Genomic DNA, 13,054 nt, shown 5'->3' with positions numbered 1-13,054 from the left:
TTTATGTCATAGGAATAAGAAGAATAAAGTTAGAAAAATAAAACTAGTTATTGCTGTAAGATTATAATATTGGATTATTTATTTTATATGTTTAAATTTAAAGTTTTATAGATTGCATTTAATTCTAAAAGAATCAGGTCTATTTGCAAACATTTCAATATAGTTTAAAAACGTTCGTGAAAACTTTGGGATTGTAACAAGTATTTAGTAAAAAAACCGGATAGGGCATCAATTCAATTTTAAAAAACTATTTTTATAGGTAAAATTTTATTATTATTAGTTACATCATAAGCTTTGTGAACATGGTAATTTTATTGGTTTAATATGAAAAGTCATAGAAAATTAGAATAATTACGTTAAAATATGTTTTATTCGTAGATAAATCGAACATTATGCTCGTATTTTTATAGAAATTTTTTTTTAAATAGACGATTTCCATCATTGGCCAAGGCAGTAGCTCCTATTAGTAGTAATAATTTTTGATTTTAATCATTACGTGAATAATAATAATCAAATCTCACAATATGATAACCTTATTCCGATCTTCAAATATATTGTAGCAGCAGAAAAAATATTATTTATGATCCAAAATTTCATAATCACAGCTTGCATTTTTTTCTATTATAAAGAAAGAAACCTTTCTGTCGTGAGTTCCACAATCGTAATGATTTTTGATCTTCTTTTCCTGTTCACCATCGATATATTCATCATAAGAATTTAGACGTAATAGTCTCTACCATCACACTTTTATACTTATTTTATGAATATTATTCAAAATTTAGGTTTATTCTCAATCATAATAATTAAAACAGAGAATAGGAACCACAGTATAGGATACAAGTATCAACTTACATATGTATTTGTGTTCAAATATCAAAAAAAAATAATATATTAGTTAAGAATTTATATTTGACCCCTTTAAATACATGAATAGCAGCTAGTAAATATTTGAGATACTCATTGGACACGTTTTGTTGTTTTTTTCTGATATTTACGATCCAGGCTTATTTTTATACCACAATTATAATTTTAAAACCTACTAGTAGTGTTTTTATGATTTTTGAGTACAATCTTAAAAGATTTATTTTTAATTTGCAATGAAAAATCGGTTTAACATAAAAAAGACTTCCAAATTTAAAATTGTGTGTAAGTTAGCCTGTTATAATCAGGTAATATTTATTTTTGTATCTCAACCTGATTAATTTATGATGTAAAATCTTGCGAAGCTTTTTGTATTTCCTTACTTATTTTTCGGGACTTTTTAGTGCAAAGGGTTTTCTCTGTCTTATCTTTTAATTTATGCCACAATTTGGTTTTTTACATGAATTCTCCTAATTTATTTGCTTTTAGAGTCTAAATTTCTAATATAAATTATAGTTTTTGTTTCCAAGCACAATTTGCTTGATTTCCGTGCGCTAGCGTAGGTATAGTTTCAGCTATCTTCACTGTCTTTTTGATATATCTCCAATTATTAAGACGTATTAATTCAAGGGTTTAACAACCCAAAGTTTGTATATATGCCTCGATCAGGTTATTCACTTCGATTTTTCGCGAATAATGAGTTCGTAAAATAATTTGAATTTTTAAATCGAGATATATAATTCGTTGATTAAAAAAATGTTTATATTATCATACCATACAATAAAAATCAATAATCACATTTATATAAAGAAATGTTTACATATCTATGCATTACAATACAAATTCACAATCAATTCATATAAATAAATGTTTACATTTCTGTCTATACTATACAATAAACGATTATAACGATTAAAGTTATTTATTAGAAATAATGCACTATACAAATAAATGCCACTTATAACGATTAAACTTATCATACAGAAATAGTGTATAATACATAACAATAAATTGGACCATAAGTTTTAAAACAATTTAAACTTTTATTTTCTTGTATCCCCTTCGTCTTTTTTATCTTTTTCTCGTTTTTCTTCGCTTGGTGAAACACTTCTAGCTTGTGTTCTTGTTTGGGTGTCTCTGGAATATCTTGGAGAAGAAGGAGACATGGGATTATTTCTTCCAAAGAACCCGCCTCTAAACCTTATACCCGGAGACAAAGGGTTACCATCCCCTGTATTTGAGCCTAGGGAAGAGGCAGATGTAAAGGAGGGTGAAGTTGGTGTATATTTTGGACTAACGCTGGTGTAAGCTGGACTTGTTGGTGAATAAGATTGAAAGGAAGTTGGGGAATAATCAACAGAACTGTGGTTTCTAAAAGAACTACCGGGGATAAAACCAGGAGAAGAGATTTTCATGCTTTGGGTGTATGAAGGAGAGGAAATTTTAGAGTAAGATGGACTATTGCTAATGTTATATACTTTTCCAACTTTTGAGTATCCGGTAATTTCAGGACTCCATCCGCCAGATCCTTCAAATTCGTCGCTTAATGGAGTTCTTACATCAGGGGATCTCATGTCTGTGTATGAGTCATCGATATTTTTAGATTCGAAATCGAATATCTTATCCACGCCGACTATCTTTATTGCATCTTTGAGCATAGTGGTATCGAGGTATAGTTCTGTCAGACCAGTTCCTACAGGTACGTTTTGGCCTAGAATTATACTTTCTGTTACCTCTTTACAGTAGCTTTTTTCGCCGATGACAGCAGCTTCCATGAGGATTTCTACAGTTTCTTCAAAACTGCACCGCATTAAACTACTTTTCTCGCCTCGATTAACACCGTGTCTTGTTATTCCGGTGAGAATCCCCCTTACGGTCATTACGTCAGCAAGAAGACTTAAATGTCGAATATTTACATAGCCTTCGTTTTCGATTACAGATCTTAGTTCTTTGAGTATAACGGCCCGAGCAGCTTCGATTCCTAGTACCTCGAATGTTTCGATGATGTTGTTGGAGTATAGTTGTGATGTGTCAATTATTGGGCATGCGAGTAGATCTCTGAGGTTAACCCCTTCAGTTTGAAGAATAAATTCATTTTTTTCTTCGACTAAGAACACCTTTTTTATATTTTTGTATCCTAATAAAGGAATGGTCATTATTTTGTTGAAAAGATCTATGTTTTCTTCTTCGGTTGTGAAATAACTTCTGATTCTAATTACAAGGTTTATATCGTTTTGATCGCTTGTAATTATAGATAGTTTACTGCTAATTATTTCCACATCATTTGTTATGCTATCGATTGTATCGTTTTCGTTATTTGTTTGATTATTATGATTTTTTGGTGTTTGATCATCGTGTTTTTCTTTTATTTTCAATACTACCTGTTCGATAGTGATGTTTTTAGACACAACCCTATCCCTATCAAGTACAATTCTGATGACATAAAATCCGAGTCTCTGATCCCTTTCCTTTTCAACATCATCTGCCAACTCATAGTGTGTGCTTAAAAAATCGTTATCTTCTTCAATATCCGTCTGATCGTAGACAGGCTCGTATAAAATCTGGGAATAGTCAATGAGGTCTTCAATGCGTGTATACTCGATATTATTCTGGGCAACCTTTGCATCGTTCAATGATTTTCTGTACTCTTCATTGAGTACAATTTTCATAGACGGCGTTTTAAGAGTTTTTGCAATATTTATAATTTCCTTAAGACGAGGTACTCCAAGAGTGACTGTTGATGCAACACCAGCAAAGTGAAATGTATTTAGGGTCATTTGAGTTGCAGGTTCACCAACACTTTGAGCAGCCAGTGTGCCTACCATTTCATTATGAACAGCAAGCGAGGCATGGAGTTTCTCTTTCGTCAGATTAAAAATGTATTCGAGTTGATCCATATTTATTTTATTGTAAAGGATATTTACCATAGAAAGTGTATTTTGTATATATTTTAAAAACTGTGAATTGTTGCTATAATGAATTACTTTCTCAGCAATCCATTCTTCAAGTTTGTTTCGTTTGTTATATAGTTCTTTTGGGAGTATATTGCATAAGGTTGATGGATATTTTCTTTTAGCGTTCCAGAAAAGTCTACGCATGTTTACTGGCATGTAATAGGTGTCTATTTTTGATGCTTCCTTCAAGCTATAAAGCTCGTCCTTTAAAATATTTGTAAACTCCATACATGTTTTTTTTACATTTTCTGTAGCGTTATTTAGAAGAAAAACAATTGTGGCTTGAATTAAATCAAAATTTTCAAGATCAAAGCTTGATTTGTTGTATGGATCAGTGCTCACAACAGCTTCCATGTTTGTTACCTTCACTTTAGATTGATTAATATTAAATATATTATTTCCAATTTCAAAACTATTTGATGATTTGAGGCCACTAGTATCATTTCCAAAGCTGTTCGATGATTGTGCTACTAAATTTTCTGAAGGGATATTCATATGGGCATCGCTACTTTCCTTTTGGTTGTTATCTGTTGATTTAATTTTATTATGTATTTTATCTGAAGGGATATTCATATGGGCATCGATACTTTCCTTTTGGTTGTTATCTGTTGATTTAATTTTATTATGTACTTTGAATTGATTTCTTATGATTTCCAAAAGCTCCTTTGGTATTTTTAATTCTGATATATTACATCTCTCAATACTTTCCCCTTTCAGGCTATCATCCCCATAACAAAACTGTGTTAGGCTTCCACCACCAGATCTTACACTTCCATCAAATACAATTTTAAGATCCTCCATTGCCTTTACAAGTCTTCTTTGAATATAACCAGTCTCTGCTGTTTTTACAGCCGTATCAATAAGTCCTTCTCTTCCCCCCATCGCATGAAAATAAAATTCTTCTGGTGTTAGACCTGTAAGATATGAATTGCTTACAAACCCGCGTGACTGTGGACCATAGTCATCTTTCGTAAAATGTGGGAGTGTTCTGTTTCTAAACCCGAAAGGTATTCTCTTACCTTCAACGTTTTGTTGTCCTACACAAGCAGTCATTTGTGATATATTGATAAGGCTACCTTTACTACCCGCCATCACCATTTGTTTAACATTATTACAGTCTCGAAGCTCTTTTTGAGCACATGCACCACTGATATTACGGGCTTTATTAAGGGCAACGTTTATATGGGACTCAAATGTTTCTCTTAATGACATTCCGGGAAGTCTTGTAAGGCTAGTTGGATCCATAATTATGTTATTCACTTCTTGTCTGGCTGTAGCGATGCTTTCGATTATTTCCTTTTCTAAAATCTTTGATGCTATTGTATCTCCAATACCAATACTAAAGCAAGAAATCGTTGTAATATAATTATTAATTATTCTTTGGACCGTGTCAAAAAAGCGTCGGCATATTTCACCCCCAAAATCATTAAATATGATATGAATTATTCCACCTTCACATGTTCCTACACTTTTTTTGTCGATTACTCCGCTATGAAGATGACCGTCTACTATCAAGACTCTCTTATCATCAGCACTTGTAGTTCGAAAATTTATTGCGGGGAGTGACCAGGAAAATACTTGCTTCCCTGTATACAACGGGATGGGTCTTAATATTGTTGGCGGTGGTAGTGTTTCGGAATTGAAATAAATATAATTAGTTTCTTTATTTTCGTTTGGATTGTGGGTTCCTCTGCTATTTATACCTTTGGCACCGTAAATAGAATGTTCTAGATTTTCCTTTCTTGTAAAATCATCTGAAAAAAGGCTATAGTTTGCATAATCATTATGCAAATCTGCATTAATATCCACATAATTATTCATGGAATTGGGTCTGGAAGTTTCCCCTTCTTTATAAGAAGTCGACGCATCAGATTTATCACTATAAATGTTTTTTTCTTTTATAAATTTTCCTATATCAGCGGCATAAAACAACTGCATGGCTTCACGAAGTGTGAGAAAAACACCATCAAGCGTAAGTCTACGAACACCGACTAAAGTATCCTGCACAATACCCATCACAGGTCTATTACTCTGTGGACTAATTATTTGCTTTTCTACACCAGCAAGCAACGAAAGCTCAGTAACTGTCAATAATGATTGTGGTGCGTGTAGATTCATCTCATCCCCATCAAAATCTGCGTTATACGGGCTTGTGACAGAAAGATTCAGTCGAAAGGTTTTCTTGTCCATAACACGAACACGATGGGCCATCATACTCATTTTATGAAGACTTGGTTGCCGATTAAAAAGAACTACATCACCATCCCTCAGATGCCTCTCAACAATAAAACCAGGTTCGAGCGTGATATCGCTACGATTGAACCTCAAATCAATTCTTTGCCCGTCTGTTCGCACAACATAATTTGCACCGGGATGACAATTAGGCCCCCTATTAATACACTCTTGCATTTCAACTACATTCAAACTATTCACACACTCGTTAAAGGTGTGGATCATTGCTATATTAACAGGAACCCCAACTTCATCTAAACTTATATTTGGATCTGGAGTTATAACTGTACGTGCACTAAAATCAACTCTCTTCCCCATTAGATTGTATCTAAGTCTACCTTCCTTTCCTTTCAATCTCGCACTAAGACTCTTTAAAGGACGTCCACTCTTCTGTAAAGCCTGTGGTTGACCTGACATATCATTATCCATCAATGTAGCTACATGAAACTGAAGAAGCTGCTCATAGTCTCGTAAAATATGAGCCGGCGCCCCCTCATTCTCATACTTTAGAAGATTATTATTCGCCTTGACTATATCTGCATACTTATGGGTTAGATCGTCCTCACCTCGAAGACCATCCATTTGTATAGAAGGTCTACACGAAGGAGGACTAACAAGAAGAGTTGTAATAATCATCCACTCAGGCCGAGACCACTTCTTATCAAAACCAAGAAGGCCTATATCATCATCATCAATCCTCTTCAAAATGTTATGAACTTTCTCTGCACTCAAAACAACCTTTCCATCACCATCTGTTCCCTTCATAAAAGCAAAAAGATTTAAACCTTCTTTTCGTATGACAGGCTGTTTATTAGTACACGCCTCGCACACAAATCGTGATTTGTTTTCAGCCCAAACTTTATTTAATAGATGTCTAAGAATAAAAGGAGACACTCTCTCTTTCTCTTTAGATTCATTTATATTTGTTGTACTAGTATTAGCAGGCGAACCACAAGAATTAACAACATGATTAAACTGTGAAGAAGACTTATGGTCATTATCTACACCTCTCGATAAACGCTGAGAACCATCATGATCAGTTACTTTCGTAACAGACTCTGTTCGTTTACTATCATCAGAAACTTTCTTATTCTTAATAGAAGAACAATAAAAACATATACTCTCAAGAACTTTTTTTATCTTAGTTATATAACCCACATGATAAACCGGCTTACAGAGCTCTATGTGCCCAAAATGTCCCTGGCACTCCATCGTGTTATGTCCACAAGTAGAACACAATAATGATGGATCAGTAATCCCCATTCGAGGATCTACTAAACCACTATCCTTTGGTACACCACCATCTAGAGTTTCTGGGTGAATTATCTGAAGAACACTATGGTGCTTAATAAGCGTGGGCGAATATATTCCAAACTGGACGGATTTGATTGTCGGGGCCGTGGATTGCGAATTCGACATTTGAGGGTAATGGTTGATTTTATTTTTATTGCAAATGAAACGAAAATATTTAATCGCTAAATTAAAAATGATAAAAAACTTTTAATTCAATTGTTTTAAAAAAATATTTAAACTATAAGTTTTAGAAGAGGCATAGAAAAGGATGAATATAAGAGGAATAAATAAATTAATTGAAAAAACAGAATTGTTTTAGAACAGGTATAGAAAAAGAGGAATAAATAAATTAATTGAAAAATTAGAATTGTTTTAGAAAACGTATAGAAAAAGATGAATATAAGAGGAATAAATTAATTGAAGACTTTCTAAATTATTATTGTTGATAAATTATAAAAATTTTAGTTTTGATAAATTATAAAATAAGTAAATGAATAATTATAAAATAATAGTGTTGGTGATTTCCAAAAACCATTAGAAATGTTGGAATATTTGGTTTTGATTTCTGTTATTTAATGACTTACATCAAGTCGAGCTTTATTGGCTTAAAAATTGATATGTCCCAAATTTGGGGCGAAATTATAAGAAACATTGGGTATTCTGTCTTTTTTTTTTATTGAGTATTACATTCCATTCACCTTTAAATACCAACAAATTCATAAAAATTTACAATCTTTTTTTTTGTCACATCTATTAGTTTAATATCAGCTTCAAACCTAATTATACTCTTAGTATGTATTTACTTCTTAATACCATTGGAAAACGTTAAATAGAGCACCTTTTCATTTCGTGAAGGTATTACACTCTAAAACTAATACACATTTTCTTAGGATCTTGTTTTTTATAGCTATAAAGCCGACAATGATTGACAAAAATATTTCACATGTTCTATAACAATTTGACTTTACTGTCATAAATAATACCCCTAGTATTTTTTAAGTTTTATTTAAGCATATAACAAAAAGATGCTTTTTACATTATCCTCGCATTTTTTGATACAAATTATATAAGGTCTTCACAAGATTTATCATGCAATGTTAAAATTTCATATGCTGCCAGATGTCAGCAATACGTGCTGTGCCACCACTTTCTTTAGTAAACAAACATTTTGAGCATATAAATTAATATTATTCTTGATAAAAATATTTCAAAGTTTCATAAGAAGAACCTAGATTTTACTATAAATCCAATATTTGTTTATTCTTAGCATTTTTTACACTAGAAAATAAAAAAAATTGTATTTGTATGATATTTTACTCTCAGATCTCTTTTTAGTAAATTTCTAGCTTAAAATTAATTGATCACAACAAAATATATGTAAAATATGAACTTGTTCGTTTTATTATAAGGTATTTTACGATTTCTATATTATGTAGAGTAATTCTGAATAAAGTAGCAGCAAATCAAAATATAAATTTAATTTACCAGATAATTATTACTGTATGATAGTGAACATTATGGTTAACAGATAGTAGAAGTTTTATATAATTTCTAAAAATTGGAATTTTCGATAACAAAGTAAATTTAAACTCCAAATACATTTCAAAACCAAAATATTTAAGAAATATTAAAATCATAAAATATATAAGCATTTTACAAATCAGTTTTTTAATCAAGATAGGGTACTTAAAAAATTTTATACAGCACCATATATATAAAATATTAAATTTATTTATTTTCTTAATGTATAGATATTCGTATGCATCTATTATAAAAAATGTATCAATATATGTAACATCATGATTCCTATGATTTTAGGTTTCACAAATCAACGCCACGTAATGTGATTTAAATAAGTCCCGTAAGATTCAAAAAATTTAACATTTTTTTGCTCGTTTATAATTTAAATTACAGAGAAAAGAAGAAGTTTTTATACATACATATATGTTTTATTTAATAAATAAGAAATAGTATGAAATATGGAAATATCACCTAATCTACATATAATAAATCTATCTCATCAAAAATGCAATGTATTTTTATGGGGCTTCTTATTTTTATTTTTTGAATTTTTAATAAAAAAAATTTGACAATAAGTTTAATATTTTGGCTATTATATTACATGCATCTTTAAAATTAAAAATAATTAGATGCTTGGAATCATTTTTATATTTTCTATCTTTTTTATTCATAAGATACCTAGAATTATATTGCGGGGGGACTTAATTCAAATTGTATTTTATTATTATTATTTTCATGTAAATTATCTTTCTAAATATCAAAATCATAGATTATTATGTATAAATGCTGCCTTATATCTTGTTAAAAATCATATTTTTATGTTTATTATGGCAGAAGATTATATTTATTACCATGGGTCCCGGCATCTTAGCATGAATAACACAGAATCCTTTTTTTTCATTCGGCGATCTTTCGCTTTAACGTCTAAATGAAAATTAAGATTTTTTAGCCGAAAGGTATTGCTGTCTTATACACAAACATATATTACTTAGAGCTAAAATTAAAATTACCATAAATATTGGCATTTGACTATTTATTTTTTGCATACGAAAAGTACTTCTTTAATATTATACTGTATGATTTTATATCCCATCATCTTCTCATTTTTTAATGCATTTTATATATGTTTAAGTTTAGAAAAATGGCCGTGGAGTTGACTTTCTTATTGCCAATTCTGAATGTAAAAATTCTCGAAACAACAAAAAGTTTTAATTTATCCATAATTTAATAATAATATTTCAACGCTTCTTCAATCTAAATGTATAAACTTTAACATGTAGATCGATCCTATTATTACAAAGAAAAAAGGCATAAATCGTATTTTCTACTATTCTCGTATATCAAGTTTTAAAAATGACTTTATTTTATAATAAATAATGGTCTTTAAACAATACTTCATCTATTATTTTGGCATAAATTACTATTTGGAATATAACGAGCTCTGGAGATGAATTTTTTAGGTTTTGTAAATTTAAATTTACCACCAGAAAAAAATATATTGATCTATTTATCATCAAGCAAGATGAGATATATATAAAACTATGTGTTGGTTTATAAGTTAATAAACACATTTATAGTGAAAAATATATTTTATTATATAATTCAATTAGAACGGTTGTTTTAAAAGCTTTTGAGAAAAATACAAAGAAATTTAGTATGGGTGATATAATTTTAAATAATTCACCCAGAAATCATAGAAAATCAGTTAAAAACAGTAAAATTGCAAATTCAACGCAAAAATACAAACATAATTCAATTTAAAATTTCATATTACTCTTTTTATAAAAACAAAAAAAAATCATACATAACTTTGATTTCTTCACTGAGTATATATTAATGTAAAATAGACATTGAAATAGTTTTTATTGATCTTAATATTTGATTATTGAATAATAGAATAAGTTGTGTGTACATAACATATTAATACTTGAAACTAGATAATAAAGATAATTCTTTGTATATTTTGTATTATTTTGCAGACACAGTCTTATAATTTCAATGAAAAAAACTTCAATCACAATATATGTATTTAGTACGATATTTCGACTATCTTGACTAATTCACTTAAATTACAATATTGGATATTGAATTACTTACAATGTTCAAAAATTTTTTTTTGTGAATCTTACTATTTTTTTAATTTTTAGTTCGTGTAAAAATAAGTAACATATATATAAGCTCATACGAAATTCAATATCACAAAAATGAAAAAACAGTGATGGTGTTCGAATTTTTTTTTTATTTGTATATTCATATATCATAATAGTCCTAAATAGAGCTTGATTTATAGATAAATAACTTTTATTCTTATTTAAATATAATAATGTAAACAAATGCTAAAATTTATGTACTAAACATGAAACTAACGCAATTATAACATATTTTTCAATTTTTGTTTATGATTTATTGGAATATATGTATTTCTCAAAGTGAATTTTGAAATAGGTCGAACTTTAGAAGAGAATGCGAGCCTAAACTAGAAAATTTCTTGTTTTTTGGGTATCCTGCATATAAAAATAGAAGAAAAGTTAAAATATTTTCGAAAAAAACTAACTCAAAAATGTATTTTTTTATAGAACAGACCGTAGCAGATATTTCTTAGAATTCATATTATTTATCTCGTTACGTATTTTTGGTGTTTGTATATATAAAAAACAATTTAATTGATAAAAATTTTGATTACATCATTTTTAGTCTATATTTACCACAAGAAAATACAGTTCAAATGTAACTTAAAATATTACTTCTTTGTATTTACACGGAAAAAACTCAAAGCTGATTATCAAAATAATCTATAAACCATCAACAAAATTATACCAAAGGCACCATAGTTCAGAATAAGTTATAATTGTTAGTTTTTTTTATGGCCAAATATATTCTTTTACAAATAAAGAAAACGTTTATAAATGCATTTGATATGTATAATAAAATTCTCTGCTAAAATATGATGTTTTTAAGATAATTTACTCTTTTTATGGTTAGTATATTGTCGGGCTCATTGGCATGTAAAAATATTTTCATAATGTATAGATATAGCAAACAGCGCCACTTTTTGTATACGAAAGCTACACCGTCAACGATGTTTCTATACCGGCTTTGTAATTTGCGTATGAAATAAATAGTTAAAACCATATATAAAATCCATTTATATCAATAGATGCGAATTTTTTTTTATATTCTTCATGTCATAAATTAATTATCTGCAATAATTCATTTATTATAATTATTATGTAATGATGAATCTAATACAAAATTTATAAGATAAATGCAACTTTATATTATAAAATATTGACGGGTATATATTTTAATAATTTATACATCCAAATATGATAAATTTTATATTTTTAGAGATTTGGGGTGGCGTGGTTGAGTTGTTTACACATCGGACCCCTATGAGGAGTCGCGGGTTCCACTTCCGCCCACCCCACTAATTTCCAAACGAATTCACACTAAAGAAATTTACCCAAGGAGGCGCCATTGATGAACAAAAGATAAACCAAATAGCATTGACAAACCATGTGAAATAGGAGGTTGCTGTTTAAGCCGTTGAACTGTGCCTCCAGTATGAAAAAAGATCTCACAACTTTCAGCAGGATGTAGGTAAGTGTGAAGTGTGGTTTTGACTTGTATACCTTAGCGATGAACATTAGACAGAATCACATTCCTCCCACATAATGACAGCCGCCTATAAGAAACGGCCCAGGCCACATTGAATACGGGCGACAAGAAGTGCTGGGGGAGTCCCACAGAGAGACGCAACAGTTAAGAAATGGTTCCTATTAGTATAAAGCGAACTTCCTAGCAGTATTAGATGTAAAACATAAATAAAATAAGACAATTCGATCAGAATTTTGATTTTTTCTAGAGAATCATTATAAAAATTTAAGGAAAGTTTTTAAAAATAATTTAATATCAACTATACATCTGAAATTTATGCAAGAATATAAGATAAGAATTTTATAAATAGAGAAGTTGATTTCGGAACATGCATAAATCCAACTCTGCTTATAAAATCATCGACAAAGTCATAGGCCCATTAAAATCAAAAATTATTTTACAAATAATACTTTAAAATCTATCAAAAATGTTTATTATATTTTTCTATAACCTCAAATAAAAAACTAGTGATATTATTATGAATTTAATAGCGATTCTATAAAACTGTTTAATCAAGCTATCTAGATTATAAGTAT

The 13,054-nt window shown here is 29.6% G+C and overlaps 2 pseudogenes; both read right to left on the bottom strand.

Annotated features, from left to right (window-relative positions):
- Positions 1-1,971: 1,971 nt before the first annotated feature.
- Positions 1,972-3,758, bottom strand: LOC147066648 (uncharacterized; annotated as a pseudogene).
- Positions 3,759-4,459: 701 nt separating this feature from the next.
- Positions 4,460-9,727, bottom strand: LOC147066647 (uncharacterized; annotated as a pseudogene).
- Between the last annotated feature and the right edge of the window lie 3,327 nt (positions 9,728-13,054).

The sequence above is a fragment of the Rhyacophila brunnea genome, unplaced genomic scaffold, assembly GCF_057557595.1.
Source record: "Rhyacophila brunnea isolate RB1 unplaced genomic scaffold, BYU_Rbru_1.0 scaffold_43, whole genome shotgun sequence".
NCBI classification, from domain to species: Eukaryota; Metazoa; Arthropoda; class Insecta; order Trichoptera; family Rhyacophilidae; genus Rhyacophila; species Rhyacophila brunnea.
Note: the sequence above shows the minus strand (reverse complement) of the source record. Positions and strands in the feature narration are given on the sequence as shown.